Source organism: Podarcis filfolensis, assembly GCF_964270895.1.
Source record: "Podarcis filfolensis genome assembly, chromosome: 1".
Classification (NCBI taxonomy): domain Eukaryota; kingdom Metazoa; phylum Chordata; class Lepidosauria; order Squamata; family Lacertidae; genus Podarcis; species Podarcis filfolensis.
In genome coordinates this window covers 107,967,846-107,989,720 of record NC_139604.1, presented here as the reverse complement: position 1 = coordinate 107,989,720, position 21,875 = coordinate 107,967,846, and the positions used below count along the sequence as shown (strand labels likewise).

General features: G+C 42.3%; 1 protein-coding gene and 1 long non-coding RNA gene across 27 annotated transcripts in view; both read right to left on the bottom strand.

The window, feature by feature from the left end:
- NRXN3 (neurexin 3) overlaps positions 1 to 21,875 on the bottom strand; it is a 1,197,396-nt gene that overhangs the window by 682,854 nt on the left and 492,667 nt on the right. The gene's annotated exons all lie outside the window — the stretch shown is intronic.
- LOC310766709 overlaps positions 1 to 21,875 on the bottom strand; it is a 56,752-nt gene that overhangs the window by 11,866 nt on the left and 23,011 nt on the right. The window lies entirely within an intron of this gene.

The window sequence follows — 21,875 nt, the reverse complement described above, 5'->3', positions numbered from 1 at the left end:
TCTTGTTCGCCAGAAGCGGCTTAGTCATGCTGGCCACATGACCTGGAAGCTGTACGCCGGCTCCCTCAGCCAATAAAGTGAGATGAGCACCACAACCCCAGAGTCGTCCGCAACTGGACCTAATGGTCAGGGGCCCCTTTACCTTTACCTATGGTTTAGCATTATGTGAATGAATTGCATGAGCTCAGGCTCCCAACTCTTCCCCTCCCCTTCACTAGAGCAGCTGTGAGGAAGAGACTAGAAGCATTGGTTTCTAGTTTCTAGTTAAAAATAGCTAGCAATTATGTCTGGACTTGGGGAATCATGTTTAGTTTAAACCAAGAGAGGGAAACCTGTGGCCTCTAGATGTTATTAGATTTAGGTATCACCAAGGAAGGGGAAGAGGATCCTGGCGATGGATGTAGGCATGATTAGTACACATGGCACAAGCTGAAGATGGGGAAGGGGAGTTTGGGAACTTGAGAGATACTCACGGGACACCAGAGGACGTCGTGAGGCAGCCAGCAGTTCAGGGAAGCCAGGGGAGATGGACACAACAGAACCAGACACAGCAGGCTCTTGAGGAGTTGGGAACAGCAGAAAGTGCACTCCAGGAGACTGAGGCAGGCAAGAGAACACAGCCCAGCTTACTAGTGGACCAGGTGGAGGTCATGGGGCTCATTAGGTCTGGGAGGAAGCTATGGCCATGCAGCTAGATTAGGCTCAGGGATCACTTGCTTCATCTAGTTGAGAGGCACAGCTGTTCAACTGGAGCAAACTTCAGGTGCAGCAATCAAGAGTGGGAAGGATAAAAGGGAGGCAAGGCAGAGATTCTATGCGTCTGCTCAACTTTCTCTGTTGATGGACCATGGCTTGGCTGCTTTGGGAATAATGCTATCAATGTCTCCTAATGACTGCAGTATGTCTCTGAACATCAGTTGCTGGAATACATAAGTAGGAAGAGTACTGTAGTGCTCAGTTCCTTCTTGAAGGTTTCTGATAGGCAACTGCTTGGCCACTGTATGTTGGACTAGATAGGCCTTGGAGTGATCTAGCAAAGGCTCTTCGCATGTCCTTACATGTGTGTATTTTTAATGTAATGGGGAACTCTGGTTAGTTCAAATGTGGGAGCAAATGAAATCTTCCTCATGGCTACACTAGAGGAAGAGTCTCGAGAGAGGAGCTTGGGAGCACAAGGTTCATGCAGACTCCTTCAGTTACCATGAAACCAGAGTTTAGCATTGTATCCAAATCTCTCTCATACACACACACACACACACACACACACACACACTCATGCACACACAGTTTCCAGGCAACTGCCCCTTTTAAACAACTACTCAGTTAATATTGCTTTTCATATCAGTTTGGAGCACAGAGCATGCAGCATGAATGTCAATCTCAAGATAAATTATAACTCGGTAAACAAAATTAAAAACCAGGGTGTCCTGATTCTAGAAAAAATGTGAGATTCCTATCGATCCCAAGGAACTAATTGTAATGCAGTTGAAGACTTTGGGGTACTTGGGATTAACAAAAAACCTATTTCTCATTTGGAATTTCCCTGACCCCTTTCAGTCATATCTAACTGCATGTTGAAAAATCCCACTTTATGGAAAGTAATACATGCAGCTGGCAGGCAAGTGGACTTTCTATGGATACATGCCCCCATGGAAATCACTTCACCTAAGACCAGGATGCAGTTACTGCTTATCACATTCAACACTTACGTACTTAATATCACACAACCTATGGCAAGTTGCTTGTTTCAAATATGGCATATATATATGTATCCCTCTCTCAGTAGGTGGGTTTTAGTCACAGAATAATGTGTGAAATGAGGAGAAATATATATAAAAAATATTCACCCACTATGAACATTTAAAGAAATAAAATCATTCTGAATGAATCATCCAAAATTGACCACCTGTACATTTACTTTCTTCCTTACTTTCTTTCTGAAGTGGCACCATTGACATCACTTGCACTCAGTGATGCCATAATGAAGCCAAATCCACGTGGTTACATAATGTAGTTATATAATCCAATGATCAAATAGGCAGCAAAGCAACAACAAGTAGGGGGAAACAATACTAAATATGATTCCAAAAAATAAACATTTCCTCTAGGGCTGACTATTTCCAGTCCATGCCACTTTTGCAATTGTAAGTCCAGTTTCTGATGTACTTCTGCATTAATCTGTAAAATAAAATAAAAAACCTGCCCTCAAATGTATATCAAAACCCATATTTACATGCATCTTTTTGAATGAATTTTCTCACAAAATGCACATTTCTAAATGGATTTTATCTCAAAACACACATCCATTTCTAGACAAATCTTATCTCAATATATGCATTTTCGAAATGCATTTGGGGGTAGGTTTTTGGGTTTTTTTAAGCTGAGAACTGCAAAATTAAGAGAAGTGCAAATCCAAAAGGCAGCTTCTAATCTACACATTCGTCTGCTGGGTGTGAATCAGGTCAGTTTGTATCTGAATTCACAAATACTGAATACCTCCAATCATCTCTAGCACCCCACCTTCACTATTTTTGGTCCAATAATCGAACAGTGAGTCCTGCAGGAAAAGTCTCACAAAAAGAAAAGTGAAGAAGAAGACTTTAAACCCAACTAGATAATAATCCATGCCTCTGCTTTATATAAGGGTTCCCAAGACAGTGCAGGATGTTCTAATGCACACAAAGAAATGACTCATAATAGTTGAATTCCACGAATGTAGTTCAAGAATATTGAATAGCTGAAATTGCCTAATAGCCTAACTATGAAGTCACTCAGGAACTCTGAATAGCCCTGAATAGCAAATCTATGACACAGCTCAGAAGCACTAAAGTTCTGGTTTGTGAATTGCAGGGCTGTGAATTGTTTGGGAACACAGAAAAACTCAGTGTGTAACTGGTCCCATAGCCTCATTCAGAATATCTTATTCACGAGCTTTAATGAAAGTGAAGCACCACAGCAGTTTATACGCCTGACCCATATCACTATGTTCCCACTGCTACAATGATTCTCCCAGAGTCTTCCATATGCAGCAATGTATGGCAAGTCTTTTCCCATGAGGATGGTATTTGTCCACCTGGTGCCCTCCAAGTGTTGCTTTGGACTACAACTCCCATCAGCTCCAGATACCATAACTGATGGCTACTGTAGTCCAAAACATCTGGGGGACACCAGCTTGGTGAAGGCTGCATTATGGCATTTAGGTAAAAGAAATGTAACTCAGTCTCAGCTGAGGATAGTTTGCAGCTGTTAGATAATGCTATTACATTACAATGTCTGTGTGTACACCCTCACTGAGTTTCTGCCTGGCTGGGGTGTGTCTTTGCCCCTTGGTTACCTGGATGAAAAGGCATGTTGCCGTGTGTATAGCATGTTGCTTCGCCTGCTTTTGCCTCCAGCTCCACCCACCCCATGCATGTGGCTAGCGACCAAGGAGAAATACAATTTTGTTTGCATGCTAATGAGAAATTGCCTAATTTGCACTTCTTAAACCAATGCATGAACCGAAACACAACAATCCTTTGAAACTCACACTTCTCCAAATTTTGCAAAGCAACCAAAGAATATGCACAAAAATGCATCTATTGGAGTGAAATGTGCACATTTTAGTGAAAACAAGAAAGCATTATATTAGAGAAGTTTTCTCCCAAAGGTTCGAACATTACAGCATACAAAAAAATGTGCTTTTTGGAAGAAATTTCACACGCTGACAAATTTTCACAAGAATTTAAAACATTTTGCAAATCTCTGCTGGAATCTGAAGAACTAAATTTAAGGTTGGAAAAATGAGAAACTCAGAGAACAGAAATTGACAGATAATCCATCCCTACATGTGGTCACCAGCAGTGGCATAGTGTGGGAGGTGCCAGAGGAGCCATGGCCCTGGAAGCGGATTTTTGAGGGGGCGTGAAGCAGGTACACCCCCCCCCCGCAGGCAACCACAGTGTGGCGCAGACCAGCACTCCTCTCCCAGTGTCAGAGGAACCAATGCTCACAGAGGGGAGCACCAGGCTGGGCCACGCTGGGGGCCTGCTTTGCACTCCCTCAGTGCTGTCAGCTGACTGGGCTCCCCCCCCCCCCCGCACAGGCAGGCAGCACCACCCTCCCCAGATTGCAAGGCTGCTGGGAGTGGTGGCGGCGTGGGGACCCGGCAGCCATGCACCCTTCAATCCCAGCCTTGCCTTTGCTGGTGAGGGGTGTGTGGCTGTTGCACCCTTCTTGTGCCACCCTCTTCGGATCCGAGCCTTCCAAGATCGCTTGGGGAGGGCGGTATAGGTATGTGGTAACCATGCTCCCTTCAATCCCAGCTTCCTGTGAGCCTTGTGAGGACTTGGATCCAGGAAGGGTGGCATGAGGAGGGCACAACAATCAAGACGCTTGGGGTGTTGCTCCAGTGGCAGCAGGGGCTGGACGGGCGCGGTGAGCTCTGTTTGTCCTCCGTCCCTCATCTTGCTTCACCCCATCCCTGGCGCATGCAGGAGTGCTCACAAACACACCAGCCCCAGGCAGCATGGAGACACACTCGCCACTGATCACCAGAAGGTTGCTCCTGATGGGAATCTAGCCCTCAATCTGAAACAGGCTTCTACCTCTGCAATGATCCTAACTGAAGAATAATACAAGTTAGAACTCCCAGGCCAATTGTCACTGGGAGTTGTTGTTTTTTTACCCAGAAGCATAGCTTGATGTCAACACTCTCTTCCCTTCTCCCCCCCCCCCCGCCCTTAAAACACTTCTGGAGGCATGTAGCCCACTGCTGTGCAAGGACATTTTTGAACCGGGGCCACAGTTTACAAGTGTGTCTCATCAATAGCTTCTTCACCTTAAGGAGCATAATTCTGTTTCATTAATACATATCCTCAAGCATAACCTCTTGCTTAAAGTGAATACAGAAATGTCATTCACAGACTCTGGGACAAGCATTACGACAATGCTTGCTGTCATAAAGATAAGATAAAATGCCAGATCTGTAGACTTTAACATGGTAAAAGACACACATAAAAGACACACATATGCACACACACACGCACAGGTATTTGAAGGGAACAAATCTCAGTGCAAACACGCTTAGTTGCAGCATCCTGATGCAGGAGGGCATCTACCACCATTGCAGGCCCAAAACAATTTGGCACCTGAGGCAGAATCCAAATGATACCGCCCTCCACACCAGGGAAGAAGGGGTGAGGGAAGCGGCAGAGAAAGATGGACATTGGGATATGCAGTCCCTGTGGATCCTGTTGCCTGAGGCGGTCACCTCACCTTGTCTCATGGGTGGGCCAGCCCTAATGGCTGTGGTAGTTTCTTCAAACATATTTAATTATTTGCTTTTTTAAATGATATTGCTGCCACATGGCATGGCATACAGGTCACAATACAGGTCTGCTCTAAGCATTTTGACTCACAAATGACTTGAATGCAGGGTCATTCTAGGGTATATTTGGGGGTAAAAATATGGCAGCCACCACGAGATATGGTGGCAGCCATGTTCTCTTCACACAAAAGAAAATGCCCTGGAAAAAGACAGAATTGGCATCATTTGGGGGTCGAGGGAATGGTGGTTGGCTGTTTTGCTGCCTCTGCTGTTGAATCTCAGGTGGCAGGAATATAAAGTTGTTGCTTTAAAAAAATGTTACGGAACCTTTAAGGAAGCAGTCTTTAAAATGGCAAAAGGTGGAATGAATTTTGTTGTGTGCATCACTGATTTATTTATTTTGAATGACCTCGGATTCATAGCTCATGAAGGGGGCAACAATATTGGGAGCAATTAACTATGGCCCTAACAAAGAGTGGTGTTATCTTTATACTACAAATGTATGCTTCAAACTTTATGTTTCCTGTGTGCTTTTTTAAAAAATTGGTAATTATTTGATAGGTATGTGTTCTCCACAAGATGGGTTTCTTTTCTATCTGCAGATTTCCCAGTTGCTTGGAGAAACAGCCTCATTTACTATTCCTTTAATTGCTCCAGGGACACAATAAACAACTCATTAGGTTGTCAGCCTGTCAGGGAGCATGTTAATGTCTTTTACAGTGCCTATATTTTACTGTCTGTCAAATTCAACTTGTCAAATTCAATAGCTGCTCTTGTTTAAAGGAAGGCAACATCTAATACTGGCATGCTCTTTGAGTGACCTTCACTTGGATGAGGACCAACCAAAGAGACTGCCATTTTGTTGAGAAGAGAGTTGCAAATAGGGAGTGTCACTAAGATGTAACAGGAAGAACTGCTGGGCCCTCTGACATACTTGTCCCTCTATAAAGCATTATTTCCCCAGTGCCCCTTTCCCCATGGTCCTATTTTGGAAAAGGAAGTACAATGTGATATTCTGCTACTTCCGCTGCTGATATTGTATCACTTCTATTCTGCTGGCAAGGGGAAAAGGCAGTGCCTGTATCATAGTTCTCTGCCTAGAAATAGCCTTGGCTCTCCTGCATCTTCTGAAGCATTTGCTGACCTACCCTCTTTAGGGAGGAAAGGTGGGATATAAATTCAATCAATCAATCAATCAATACATTTTCTTCACACAATTCACAGCTAACTTACAGAATTCACCTCCATGATTTCCGTGGCCATTAGATTTTCCCCAACCCCACAAAGGATTAGACAATGCAGGGAGGATATATCTCATTGGCTATTGGCCAGAATAGCTAAACTGAGGGTGGGGAACTGGCAGCCCTCTAGATGCTGAACTACAGTTCCCAGCATCCCTGACCATTTACCTTGTGGTCTGGGGCTGGTGAGAATCCAACCACACCTGGAGTGTCACAGGTTCTCCACCCCTTACCCAAAAGTAAGCCCCATGTACAGAGTTATTATACTACTAAATACCAGACACCAGGGGTAATAAAACAGGGAGTTGTCATCACAAACATGCTCTCCTTTTAAGTGCTCAGAGACATCTTACTGACCACAGTTAGGGCACTGGGCTAGATAGATCTTCAGCTTGAACCAGCAAAGATGCTCTTCACACTTATTTATTACATTTATACCCTTCCCTTTATTTCAAGGAGCTCAATGGGGTGTACATGGTCCCTCTTACTCCACATTCCATTCTCACAACAACCCTGTGAGTTACCTTAGGCTGAGAGTGAGAGACAGGCCCAAGGTCTTCCAGTGAGCTTCATGGCTGAGTGGGGATTTGAACCCTGGTCTCCTAGAGTTCTTGGTCCAGCACTCTAACCATTCCACCGCATGGTCTCTCTTATATAAAGTGGCCACACTTTATATAAATATGTATGTATCCTATGGTTGGACTACAAACATGGGAGACATTTGGGAGGTCATTTAATCTGTCATGCTCAATCAGGATGCATCTATAGCATTTGTGCAGATGGCTGACTAGCTTCTGCTAGAGTAGCTCCAGCCAAGGACTGCCCACCACATACACCATCAAACTGCTTTTATCATTAAGATGTTCCTCCTAATGTTTAGCTAAAATATCCTTCCTTGCAACTCATACCTATTACTTCTGACTTCTGGAGCAACAGAGAAAAAGTCTGCTCCTGTTTCTGTATGACAGCCTTTCAGATACTTGGACACTGCTATCATGTCTCCCCTTGATTAGCTCTTCACTAGCCTAACTGTACCCCCCCTCTCTCTCTTAAAAATATTTTATTATTTTTAAATGTATAAAGGGACCCCTGACCACTAGGTCCAATTGTGACCGACTCTGGGGTTGCAGCGCTCATCTCGCTTTATTGGCCAAGGGAGTCGGCATACAGCTTCTTGGCCATGTGGCCAGCATGACTAAGCTGCTTCTCGTGAACCAGAGCAGCTCACAGAAACACCGTTTACCTTCCCGTCAGAGTGGTACCTATTTATGTACTTGCACTTTGACGTGCTTTCGAACTGCTAGGTTGGCAGGAGCAGGGACCGAGCAACGGAGCTCACCCCGTTGCAGGGATTCGAACTGCTGACCTGATCGGCAAGTCCTAGGCTCTGTGGTTTAACCCACAGCGCCACCCACGTCCCTTTTAAATGTATACATTTCAGTAATTTTATAATCATTTTAACATTTTAAAACTTGACTTGCTTCCCATCTTTCTGTGGTTCCTTAAACTTATTTTTAATGTTTTCTGCACATCCAAATTAACTTAATTTGCTCATTTATTAATCTACTTTAAATATATACTATTATAAAACTGCAGGTTATTACAATAGTACCTCTCTCTTTTGACTGTTCTTCCACTGGAACTGGTTAACCACTTCTGATGCAGGTCATCATCTGCCACCATTTCTCAAGTGTGCAAGCATATGAGAATTTTCACGTGAACTTGAAACATCACTGGGTATGCCTGCCTAGCTTTTACACCTTCCCCTCCTGAATTGGCCCACTTGGCTCACATTTATGACACTAGATGCCGCTTTACAATTCCATGACGATGTTTTTCTCCTCATTTCTACATATCTCTCCTTCCCAATAGCACCTGATGAAGAAGCATTAAGTTTCTGAATCTACACTATCCTGTCAATGTATACAATGACTAAAGGTAAAAGGTAAAGGACCCTGGATGGTTAACGCCAGTCAAAGGCTGAGGGAGCCAGCGTTTGTCCAGCTTTCCGGGTCATGTGGCCAGCATGACTAAACCGCTTCTGGCGCAACAGAACACAGTGACAGAAACCAGAGCACACGGAAACACCGTTTACCTTCCCACTGCAACAGTACCTATGTATCTACTTGCATTGGCAGGCTTTTGAACTGCTAGGTTGGCAGGAGCTGGGACAGAGCAAGAGGAGCTCAAACCATCATAGGGATTCAAACCGCCGACCTTCTGATCGGCAAGCCCAAGAGGCTCAGTGGTTTAGACTACAGCGTACAATGTGTGCACAATAACATAAGAAGAGTCCTGCTGGATGAAGCCAAAGACCCATCCTAATCACAGAATGGCCAACAAGATGCCAATGGTAAGCCAACAACATGGCCTGTGCTGGATATGCAAACTTCCAGTGCAGGGTCTGCTCATTCATATCAGTGCCATCATCACCACCTGCAACAGCAGGATAATTGGATGCTGCACTGATGTAAGTTACTCACGTTCCCTGTTCCTCCACATAACAGTACTAGGCCATTCCAGTGTGGCTGAAACCCATAATTTCAGGCTTAATGTTTATAGGAAATGGAAGAGGGGATCTCCTCCCTTGTTGTCCACTTCTCTAGTTTCAGGGGACCGGGGAACACTTGTCTTGAGCTAAAGGAGGTTTTCTGTATTATAAACCCATTGGTTTTAATTGTACAACCTCTCCAAACTATTATCCCCATTTTATAGTGGAGAAAAGCTACATTTATTATCAGTCATGGAAAGCTCAGTAAAGAAAATGGGGGGGGGGGAGAGAATCCTGCGAATGCAACAAAAGGCTGGTGGTTCAGTGCCTGATTCATTTTGGAGTCTCCTTCCACAAAAAACAAACAAACATGTTTCTTCTTTTTTTGAGGCAAGTAAATAAATATTACCTTTTCCCTCAAGGGATACATATCAGCCCTGAACTGTCATAATAGCATTTTCATGGATCTTCCCTACTGACATGATTTTTGAAGGATATATATTTAGATGCTCAGAGACATTAGACTGGCCCATTAGGACAGTGAAGTAGATAGATCTCCAGTTTGACACACACACACACACACACACACACACACACACACACACACAAACACACAAAAACACACACACACAAAATACATAGAGTGAAATATTGCCTAGAGTATTGCAAAAGATGTCTTCAACTATATCACTGCATTTCACTGGGCAAGTCAACTCTAGTCCTTGCAATGGGAAATGGTTTACAGAAGATCAGCGCCTTATTGGAGACCACCTTTCTTTGAAGTGTACTCAACTGGGACTGCCTGTAAGGAATTGGCAATACTTTTGAGACTCATAACTCTCAAAGGTGAAAGGGGCCTTCAGAAGCAGCCATGAAGGGGGTGGTCATTCGTCTCCTGCTCTCCCCCCCACCCCACCCCAGGTTTCATGTGTGCTTTGAGTGGCTCAGGAACCACAGTGGGAAAATACTGCATTCCCTCTCACTGTACACAGCAGATTACAAGTGTTATTTCAAATTGCAATAGATAAGGACATGGAAAGGGGGTGAAAGTATAAAATAATGCAAATATTTGTGGGTTTTTAAAGGTAGCAATTGCAGATAGGTGCAGAAACCAAAGAGAAAAGACACAGACAAAAACTAACACGGGCCATAAATAGGGAGATTCATCAGTTACTACTAAAAAAAACTGAGTCTGCTCCTAGGGATGGGGGCAGGGGGAGTCAAATAATAACTCCACTATCCTGGGGGTTGGCTTTCCGTTAGCCTGTCATTCAGGAGCTATATAAATTAGTTCTCTTCTTTCCTTTTCCTTAGAATTGCCTAACCTCTGGGCTAAGATAAGAATGGCTGACAGCAGATGAGTTGCTGTTTTCCTTTGGTCCCAACTACGCACAGAGAGGCTTGAACACCTTGTTTTGCTCACTATGGAAACCTTATTTTAGCTAAAAGAAGAAACAGGTTATATTGATTCCTGGCATGGATCATTGCTTCAGTTGTCAAAAACACGTTGAACATTTATATGAGAAGGCTATATATAAGCGCTGGGGTTTTTGTTTTGTTTTTTTAAAAAGCAACCCCACGACTTATGTGCAGTTAACTTGTGTGCATTCTGCTTTGAATGCTTGGCAAAAAGAAAGAAAGAAAGAAAGAAAGAAAGAAAGAAAGAAAGAAAGAAAGAAAGAGGGAGGGAGTGGGAGTCTGGGAAAAAGGACTTTGGCAATCCCACTCACCACTGAACCCAGTGTGTTTTGACTATATGCAATTTTGGCTCTAGGTGCCAACCCCGAAACGTAGTTTTGCCTTTGTGCATTCCTGCATTCTATATGTTTCCCATCTTACCTTTATTTCTAACATTTTGAGAATTGCTGGGCATTTCCCCATTATTTTTTCATTCTCTCATACATTAGCTAAGCCATTGCCTAGTGGGAATAATAGCCTGGTATATTGGAGGGACCATAGGTAAATGGTAGAGTGCATGTTTTGCATGTATCTGGTCCCAGAGATATCCCCTGGAGGTACAGGGACCCCCTGGCAGAGGGCAAAGAAAATCCCTATGCCCCAAGCCTTGGAGCGTTGCTGCCATTCAAAGTGGTCAAAACTGCTGGAGGGACTGCTGGGCTGGCTCCATCAAGGGCAGCTTCATATGTTCATCGTCAGAGGGACACTGGTAAACAACTGACGGGCAGGACAGAAACAGACATTATTAAGATATCAGTTTTGCTCTACAGCCACTGTCAGTGCTTAATTTCCAAAGGCAGGTGTGCTCAAATGGGCTTGGAAGTACATGCTCTGAAAGACCTGCTCTCTAATCTCTCTTTTTTTTTAATTAAATATTTATTGGTATTTTCAAAAAACACACAACAAACAAAAACAAAAAAAATAAACAAAATATTCGAAACTAAACAAAAAAAATAGAAAAAACACATACAGTTTCTGATACTTATTTTCCTCAACCTTGTTTCTCAGACCTCCTCACACCTCCCCTTCTTGTATTCCAATTTAAATTGTCAATTCAGCAAGTCCTTAACTTATTTCTTCACCTTAACTTAAACATTTATTCTAACATACTGTTATTTTACTTTACTTCTTTTTTCCATTTCCTCCATTTATTTTTAACAGCCTTATTCTCACTTAGTTTAAAAAAAAAAAAAAACCAATTTCACCTTATTAAAATTACACATCAATACTTATACCTCATTAATTTATTCTTGAACCTTTTTCCTAAGGTCGACCAAAATTTCCCTTCCACGGTTTACCCAATTTCCTTACCACTAACAAAATATAAAACAAACAAAGCAATGCAAATTATCCTTATGTACCCTTTGGATTCCCAACCTCCACCCACCCTTCTCCCGGTTCCAGTCCCCAACCAATATCCATCAGTCTTTATATTATTTATTTAGCCTGGAGATCTCAGGTCCGAGGCCCTTATGTCTCTCTCAGTTCCTTTCTGCCGGTCTCTTTGATAGACCTTGATGTTAAGCCCCAGGTCTCGGAGGGGCTCCGGCCCAACAGAATCGGTGTTGCTTCTAGCCAGTCCTCCATACTTAAAAGCAAAAGCAAAGCCTATGGGGTATTCCAACTCTTGTTTCAAATTTCTTTCTAATCCAAATGTCCCCACAGCTCCAGCTTCCACCTTCAACAAATTTATAATCCTCAGGTCTTCAGATCTCCTCAAAAGAGGATCTCTCCATTTTCCAAATTCCCAATCAAACCAGGCTTTCCGCATCCAGTTTTTATTGTCCTTTTTTATCATCATGTCAGGCCTCATATTGTAGCTCTCCTTTGACTCCTGCAAACCTCCATCTCCTCCTTCGTTTTCTTCAAAAAGAACATATTGCTCCATCGTGTCTACGCTTTCGGTTTCATTTATTTGTTCAGTTGAATAGGCTTCCTGTTTCAAATCCTTATCAGACTCCACGCTGTTGTTTACTGTCCAGTGTAATAGCGCTACCTCTGTAGACAAAGCATCGTACTCATCTTGTAAGTTTCCCAAGAGAACCAGTGCTCTGTCCAATTCTGCTTGGAATTTAGACACTCCAGCCATTTTTGTAATGTAGTATCCTTGTTACCCCTCTAGGGGGATTTAATTCCTTGATCTTCCTTTCAGCTCAAAAACCAAAAGTCCAGTTATTTTGTATCAACCTTATTTTCAACAAGTTATCCCGAATAAACCAGCAAAAACAGCAGAAACAATGTTCTCTTTTTCCAGCTGACAACTAGCTGACTAGCAGCTCACTTGACAGCTGTCAAAATCTTCCATGCAACAGGCTTTCTCATCGGACGTTCCCGGGTCTAGGGGGGGGTGTAGTTTCAGCTCCCAAAATTCTTTTTATCCTCCAGAATATCCTCTTATAATGTCCAAACCGTGAGGTCAGGATCTTTAGTTAAAAAAAAACAAGAAACAGATTCTCTCGACCTTAGCTGCCCAGTCCTTTGCTTTAAGTTGTTTACAAAGAGGGGGGGGGTGGACTTCCTTTTTAGCCCCTTCCCGCTCGTTCCAAATCCAAGATAAGAAATTTTTTAAAGTTCCAATCTCCGTATTACTCACGGGTTGATGTTTTAGGATCCAATCACTCTTAGAAGAAGTTGGCGCTCTCTGTCAATGGCTTGCGGCTTCACTCCGTAGACGAGGGAGTACTCTCAGCACCACGCCTTACCCTGCCTCCGTTCCGAAGCCTTTAAAAAGGCTCCGTCGCGGATTGGGGGGGCGCAAATGGTGCCCGCCGAGTCTCTGTGTTCACAGGCATCCGCGCCTGTGATTTTAAGGGTCCCCGCTTCGCCGCAGCGGCCAGACCCAGACGCTACGGAGCCGATTCCCTCCGGAGCTCGGAGGGAATCCGCCATTAAACAGTGGCACCAACCCGGAAGTGACCTGCTCTCTAATCTCATGTGTCTGGAGAGTAAGTGGTGGATGCCTGGTAATGAAAGAAAGATATTGTGGACATGTTTGAAAGTCCCATTGCTTTCTGTTTTTAAAAACGTTTCTCAGGGTTGGGTCTCAGGCTCAGCTTTGGAATACGGTTATAGGTATATACTCTTGATCAAATTATGCCATTGATTTTGTTTGTGTGTGTGTGTGTGTGTGTGAGAGAGAGAGAGAGAGAGCACAAAGAAGTCACTGTAAGAGAAAGAGATGAAGAAATGGCAGTGTGTTGCTTGACAGAATGAAGAAAGAAAGAAAGAAAGAAAGAAAGAAAGAAGGAAGGAAAGAAAGGACATATTCCATGGGAGCTTGATGAAGAGAGGAAAAGCAGCTGGACTGCTACCAAAAAATAGTTGGATGTCCAAGTAATTACAATTCAACAGTTAAACTGAGAAAGTAAGGCAGGAAAAGGAATTGTGTATGTGTGTGTTTTTTCCCCAGCACAAAGCTGAGAAAGAACAGCAAACGGCAGGTCTTTGTGTCAAAATTGGTATTTGAGAGCGACCTCTTGCTTCTCTTTAGAACAGAATAATCCTTCAGAGCATCAAGCAACAAAGAAAGCAATTGTGAGCACTATTCCAGGCGCCTGTCAATGGCCTTCGAACAAAACAACTACTGAATTTCATAGCCGCTCTCAGACACATTTTTTTCTCACCCCAACAAAAGTGCCAAGCGCATAAGTATAGAGGGAGATGCTAAACATTGTCCAAAGTATTAAAATCAAGTCACAAGCAAGGCAGCAGCAGCATCAACCAAGAAACAGCCAAGGATTTAACATGGCTCTACTGCTGCCCTCATACTTTGAGCCTTCTTAAGCCCACCTAGAGACTGATTTACTCCTGTGACAGTCTATTAACTTGGAACATTGCTGAGTTAGGGCCTCCTGCAGGGACACATACATATAGATTAAGAACACCCTCATAAGTCCAAAGTGAATGAAAGCTGAAGATTACTCTCCCCCCACCCCCAATCCTTTCCTCACATATTTCTATGGGCAAAACACAAACACAAACTTGGAAGTACTTTGAACTACATTTTAAAAATTTCATGTACAGCATAGCACCATTAAAATCCAATAGGACCTGCTGATATTCTGTTGAGAGGTGCAGTTTTGGATATCCTGAACACGACCTTCTATAGCAGGTGTGGATATCCACAGTACTCTCCTCAAAGAATGGTAACAGGATATAGTTCATTTTAGAAAGTTGTTTCAGTAGCAGTTATTTGATCTCCACGTCATCCAACTACATTTTGCTGAAAAATGCATACTGTACACGGGTCTTTGAGTGTGTCAATCACTCTCAAAGGCCAAATGTGGAAGAGGGCACCAATACAGTCAGCTGCAGCTGAAACAATTTTGATTTTTGAAAAATCAAAACTTGTAGACGTTTCAGATTTGATCTTAGCATTTGATTGTTTTGTGTCAACTCTTGATGTTACCTGAATAGTCAAACTAATGAATAAAGCAGTACAAAAACCAGCACTGATAATTGCTGATTAACTCTCAAGTACTAACACTGACCACTATTGCATATTAGCTGCCAAACATACAAAACATTTTTGTATGTCAGATACAGTGGTACCTCTGGTTATGAACTTAATTTGTTCCGAAGGTCCATTCTTAAGCTGAAACTGTTCTTATCCTGAGGCGCGCTTTCGCTAATGGGGCCTCCTGCTGTGCGTGCACTTTCCGTTCACATCCTGGGGCAAAGTTTGCAACCAGGAGCAGCTACTTCTGGGTTAGCGTAACCCAAAGCATTTGTAACCATATTGTTTGATGTTTTATCGTGTTTTTAATATTTTGTTGGGAGCTGCCCAGAGTGGCTGAGTAGGCCCAGCCAGATGGGTGGAGTATGAGCAAATAATAATAATAATAATAATAATAATAATAATAATACTTTAAATGAAGAATACATTTCAGTGCTGTTGAGTGACGATGATGATTTCTATACCACCCTTTATTCAAGGATCACAGGGTGGTTTACAATATAAAAACACAAAAATGTATACCAACATAGTAACAAACAAAACCATAACTCCCACAGTTTAAAACACCATAGATTGTTCAATTAGGAGTGCCTGGTGTGCTCTGGTCCATGGGGTCACAAAGAATCGGGCACGACTAAACAACAACAGATTATTCAGTTAGCCAAAGGTCTGGGAGAAGATTAATGTTTTTGCCTGGTGCCTAAAAGTATGTAACAAATGTACCAGGTGAGCATCCCTGAGGAAAGCATTCCACAAATGGGGAAACTGCAGAAAAGGCCAGTTCTTGTGTTGCTGTCCTCTGAACCTCTTGTAGAGGAGGCACATGAAGAAGGGCCTCAGATGATGATCACAGAGTGGTTGGTTCTTATGGGGGAAGGAGGTCCTTGAGGTACTGTGGTCCTGAGCCATTTAAGGATTGAGAAGTCAAAACCACCACATTGAATTGGGCCCAGAAACTGGCAGTCAGTGCAACTGGGCCAGGATTGGCATTATGTGTTCAAATAGTCTTTCCTGGTGAGCAACCTGGCCCCTGAATTCTGCACCAGCTGAAGTTTCTGAACTGTACTCAGAGGCAGCCCCATGTATAACAGGTTGCAGTAATCTAACCTAGAGGTCACTAGAGCATAAATAACAACAGTTAGGCTGACCCTGACCAGATAGGGGCACACTACCAAGATCAAAAACATGAAAAGCTTCCTTATACCTAATCAGACTATTGACCCATCTAGATCAGAATTCTCTACACAGACTGGCAGTGGCTCTCCTGAGTTTTCATGTAGCAGTCTTTCCCAGTCTACCTGGAGAAGTCTGGGATTTAACTAGACACCTTTTAAAGCAGCCTTCTCCAGCATGGTACCTGCTAGATGTTCTAGACTTTGCTCCTATCAGCCTCAGCTAGCATGACAAGCGTTTAAGTAGGGTGTTTAAGTTCAAAACATTGGGAGGCCACCAAACTGTGGTAAGGCTGTTCTACAGCATCTACTTTACCACTGAGCTACCAGCCTCTCCTTCAAATAAAACCAAATATCCAATAGTGAAGGCAAATATCACATGCTAAGACAAAATACCAGACATCATTTTATGCCAGACACAGAATATTCAGACAAAAATGTGACAAAATTCCTTAAAAGCCATTGATCTATTGATCTTTCATGAATTTGTCTAGTGTTACTGAGGTTGTTCTCTACCTGCTCTTCCCACACATTGCTTTGCCTCAGACTGCTGCTGAATCTGTTCCATTGATTTGGCTGAACTGATTCTGGGTTCTCTGTTGCTTAACTTCCTTACCTTCTAGAATCTCATCTAACCTGGCCTGCCTACTATGCCCACCAAGTATCATCTTTCGCAGAGTCAGTGTGAAGTTGTCACCCCTAGAGAAACTGACCTCTCAATATAGTCACTATCGCAGACTGTCTATGAACATTCCATGTTGCTGGTTCCATTATTACAACATTAGAATACCTGTGAACATTCCATGGAATCTTGTAAGCTCAGACCATTGTGCGTTACAATATGGATACTGTGGCCCAAACAGCATGCTGTCATGTGACTAATGACCATCACTTAATGCCTATCACTGACTGGTGAGTTAAATTAGGTTTGCAAGAACAACCACAAACCCAGAACTTGAATTTGCAAAATCAACACAGCTGTGTTTGGTTTTAAAGGCTGTAATTGTCAAGGAAGAAAGGCAACAAACATGCACAACTATAGCAGTCCCACCCTTTCAAAGAACTGTCAACAGAGCCTGAACATTCAGTACCATGGCTACTTGCTAATTGAACGGATGGTCCAAAGAAAAATAATTGACTAGAGAGAATTAAGAGAGGAGCTGCAACAATAGAACATTCTAAAAGGACTATCACAACGAATGAGGGAGCCCAGCATAATTAGGAAAGGAAAGGACATTTCCATGCTTTATATATATAAATAAAAAAGTTACTAGCAAAAGAGAGGGAGAATAATTGTTCATTGTATTCTGGTTGCATGAGAATCCAGTTGAATGATAAATCAGGAGACAGGACTGATTTAAACATTTCCACCTAACTACATGAACTGTTAGTAGCTTCTCTGAAAGTTATCAATGAATATGGAAAGTTTTAGTAATATTCAAGATAATAATATAGAATTGGGCTATCAAATCTGTTTAAGCTGCTTATGTGTCCAATAAGTGAGACACCTCTTTAACTTTCTGCTTATTATTGCCACCCTACTTGTGTGACAGAATAATACCTGTTAGAATCTAAACCCATTACAATTGAATTCAGTCACAGCACATGATCTGGATAAGAATAATAAAGCCATTATATGTTGTTGCAAAGGGTTTTTTTAAAGCATTTCTCCAACTGCACAAAATCTCCTTCAGACACCCCACATTTTAAAAAAGTTTGTTTACACCCTGCATCCGTGGCGGTTTAGCCATAGATGTCTGTAGTTATTATCTCCTACACGGGGACAATTCATTTATGAATCTGCCTTAGTAGTACAGTAACTAACAGCAACAAAAAAGGGAGAGTACTTTAAGGGTATTTACATGGATGCAATGAAGAGGTGAAGGCTGATGATCCGATTAAAGAGGAAAGGGTATATTAATATGGTTTGGGAAGTGGGCTCTAAGTATGGAAACTGAATACATTCAGCCCTGATATAATTTGTGTACATACTGTCCCAGACACTGCCTGTCATTTAAATGCTAAATCAACAAATATGCCTAATGTGTTTAATCGCCTTCCCATTTTCAAACTGAACATCATCAGCTTTCCAAATCCAGGACATTTTACCAGTTCCGTAATTTGTGTCCAACACACTTAAAATAAATATTGCTGTGGCAATTACACCGTAATCCAAAATCCAGCTGCACTTTTCTCAGCTACAAGAAATGTGCACATCACATACTAAATGCCATCGCTATGGGTTAAAATCCTCTCGGATGAGGCCATTAGGTGAAGATGCGCCAATATAGTAATAGAACAAGAGTCACTGAAAGAACAGTAAATCTTAACTTACTAACAAGTTAATTATGATCACTGATATTTAATAATATTTTGGTCAGCTGTCTTCTGGTAGGTGTCCTACTTGCTTCTAGTGACATTTACTTTTGCTTTCTTCACCTCTACACTAGCTCATCATTATGGGTGGGCTAAAGACAGGACATCCACATGAAAACAGGAATTTCAAGAAGGATTGGCTGAAGAATTTAAGCACATCAAACAAGAACCAGATACTGATCCCTACTTTTCATTGGCCAGTTTTTATGAAGTGTAAGAAGTCTACTTTGGGATATAAGAACGGGCCAGATTCCACATTACTTCCCTCTAAACCCAGGTCATTTTAGGAGGGAATTGGGTGCATGCAGCTCTTCCTCATCCACCTGATAGGCCATCCTTGTAGGGACAGGAATGTCCAAATGCTACCTACACACAAAGATTTCAGCATATGTAAAGAGAAAATGCACAATAGTTGTAATCAAGTCAGGAAGTCATCTCTGTGAATTGAATGAATTCAGAAGTTCTGCCCAGCTGGGAATAGGCAGTAAGGCAATATATGGCTCATGGGAGAAATATCTTCCACTCCAGCCCAAAGACATTGGCAAGGTTGTTCATAATGAAGCAACAAAGCCCTACACGATGCTTATTAAGGATACCTCCCCCTCTTTTTAAGCCTTTGTTAATTTTGAAAATGGCTGTTCAATGGGAAAAAAAGCTCAAACCACATTCCAGCAGACAAAACAGTGAGGCTTAAATGTGTATAACATGTACTGGATTGCAGCCTGTGTCCTTGACTGCTTATACAAGAAAACGAAACACTTCTTAAGAATCGTTCATGTTAAGCCTGGTGCTGCACAAAGAGATGAGCATGATTACTTTCCCAGTACTAAAACTCTATTATTCTAGGACTACAAAAGGTAGCTTGAAACCTAAGAAATAATAAATGTCATTCTGTGATCACAAGCTGGTGGCTGAAACGTTACAGGGACATGGAAAGGGATCAAAAAGATAGGATGGGGGAAAGCAGTATCAGAGGAACATCTGTGCCCAGGGACTACTAATGCAAACAATTTCTCAGTATCTTCTATTTACTAGTTACAGCATACAGACAAGCTTGCATGAGAACAACAGTGAGCCTTGAGTGACATTCAGAGGTCACCACCAAGGCAGGAAGTTGGGGAAGGGAGGCAAATACTATGCTGACAATTATTTTGCAAATTGAGCATGCACAATTGCCATGCCTTATTTGAACAGCAACTTTATGATCTGAATATGCCATCTTGGGTGTATAAATTAGGTTTCTAAGTACAGTGGTACCTCGGTTTTCGAACGTCTCCATTGACGAACATTTCAGTTTTCGAACACCATAAACCTGGAAGTAAATGCTACGGTTTTCAAACATGCCTCGGAAGTCGAACTTCTGAGACGGCTTCCGCTGAGTGTAATATCCTGTCAGCTGGGAAACCGCGCCTTGATTTTCGAACATTTCAGAACTCAAACGGTCTTCCAGAACGGATTACGTTAGAAAACCAAGGTATCACTGTAAACAGAATGATGTAACAACTGAATTGCTGGCTATATTTAAGTGGAAAAGGTGAACTAGTGAGGAATGGAAACACTGTCTGTTCTTACAGCTCAAGAATGTTGACAGCATACTTGAATAAATCCCAGTAATCATTTGCATCTTTGATCCTAGCTAATAAGAACAAGACAGAGAGACAAATAACAATTAATATGCTCTAAGAGGAAAGAGTGGATCTGAATGTCTTAAAATAGGGGCAGCCAGGGGTGCCAAATTGAATAAAATATGGGGGGGAGGAGGTAAGCCTTGCCCCACATAATCGATCACATCATGTGGCGTACGCATGCACGCACATGCACACACACAATTTGAATGGAAATGCCCATCAACTTTTGGGGGACAGCCCCTTCAAATATTTCATTGGGGAGTGAAGGGACCTCAGCCCCTAGCAGTTGGCTTCTATGGGGGCAGCTAAAATTTGGGGCTGCTGAGAAACGGAGTCCTGGGCAAACAAATGGAGTGAGTTATCTCAATATATTGTGCAATCCCTCTTTCCAAAACTGATCTCCATATATATGGGAAGAAAATGCTTCCTCACCCCTGCAATAGACCTTTGAGACAAGAATGTCTCCCGCTGGTGATTGGTTTTTGTCCCTCAGACAGTGTTTTGTTGGTGGGGAGGGCATCCTCAAAAAGCGGCCCCTGTGCAAATGGACGGATACTATCCCTCCATCCATTTGCTCAAGATGTTTTCTAAGGCTGCACCCAAAAATAGTAATATTGGAGGGCAGTTCCATCACCATGAGGATGCCCTGAGGGATTGTTTATTTTTATTTTTTTGGAGCCTGAGAGTAGGTTTGTTCGGTCCTACTATGGAAAACATCCTGTGGAAACCAATGGAAATTATCCCTGTCTGTTTTCACAGAAACAGCTTTCAAAGCTGGAGAAGAATTCTGGGCTTCTTATGCTCTATTCTCTTTTGAAGCAAACCATCGCTCCCCTAAAGTTTGTTTCTGGGTATGAGGCCAGGGAACATCATCATCATATCAAAACATGTAGCATCTGTTCACCATGTAATTTTATTATAACAATCCCAAGCATCATCCTCCTTTACTTTGTTTTTGAAAAAGTTCTCTAGGCATGTGGCTACCATTTAACAAAGTTTTGCATGATGGTTCCTGAGCTCAAGGAGCAAGCCTCTGCCTACATTTGGACACAAGTGGAAGCCCTATTGGATGAAGATGCCAGTCTGGCCCTTTCAAAACTGATTTTAACTACTGATTCCAGAACTTTATAAGGCCTCTTAGAATTCATTGGGCAATTTGTGCTAGTTATTATTTTGCTTACAGAGAGTGCACTAGATATTCTGCAGATATTCCTGTTCTTTGCTTCAATTATGAGGGTTTATCACTTACCAGATTTTTTTTTTAAAAAATGAATCCTATAACAACACAATATGAGTAAGTTGATTAATTTACCAGTACTGCTGGATTGAAAGTCGGCAATAATCCTATTATTACATTTACCTTCATAGCCTGGACTTCCTTGGAAATCACAGTGCCAGATCTAAGCAGAAACTGTTTATTTTTCACAATGAAAACAATCTTGAAGCATATACTCCCCTTTTCTTTTCAAAAACATGCTTCTTCAGGCATCAAGATTCCATTTAGATATGGGAAGGACTGTGGAAGGTTCTAAATCTGATTCAGCGAAGAGGCTGAGAGCACTATCAATGTATGGAAAACAGGAAGTTGCTTTCAGTCCATTGGTCCACAATAGTCAATATTGTCCACACTGACTGGAAATGGCTCTTTGTCAGGGACTGGGCAGAGAAGGAATGGTGGAGACTGCCACCCCAGCCTGACCCTTCCAGAGAAGAGGAAGACAGTTTAGATTTACAGCAGGGGTTTG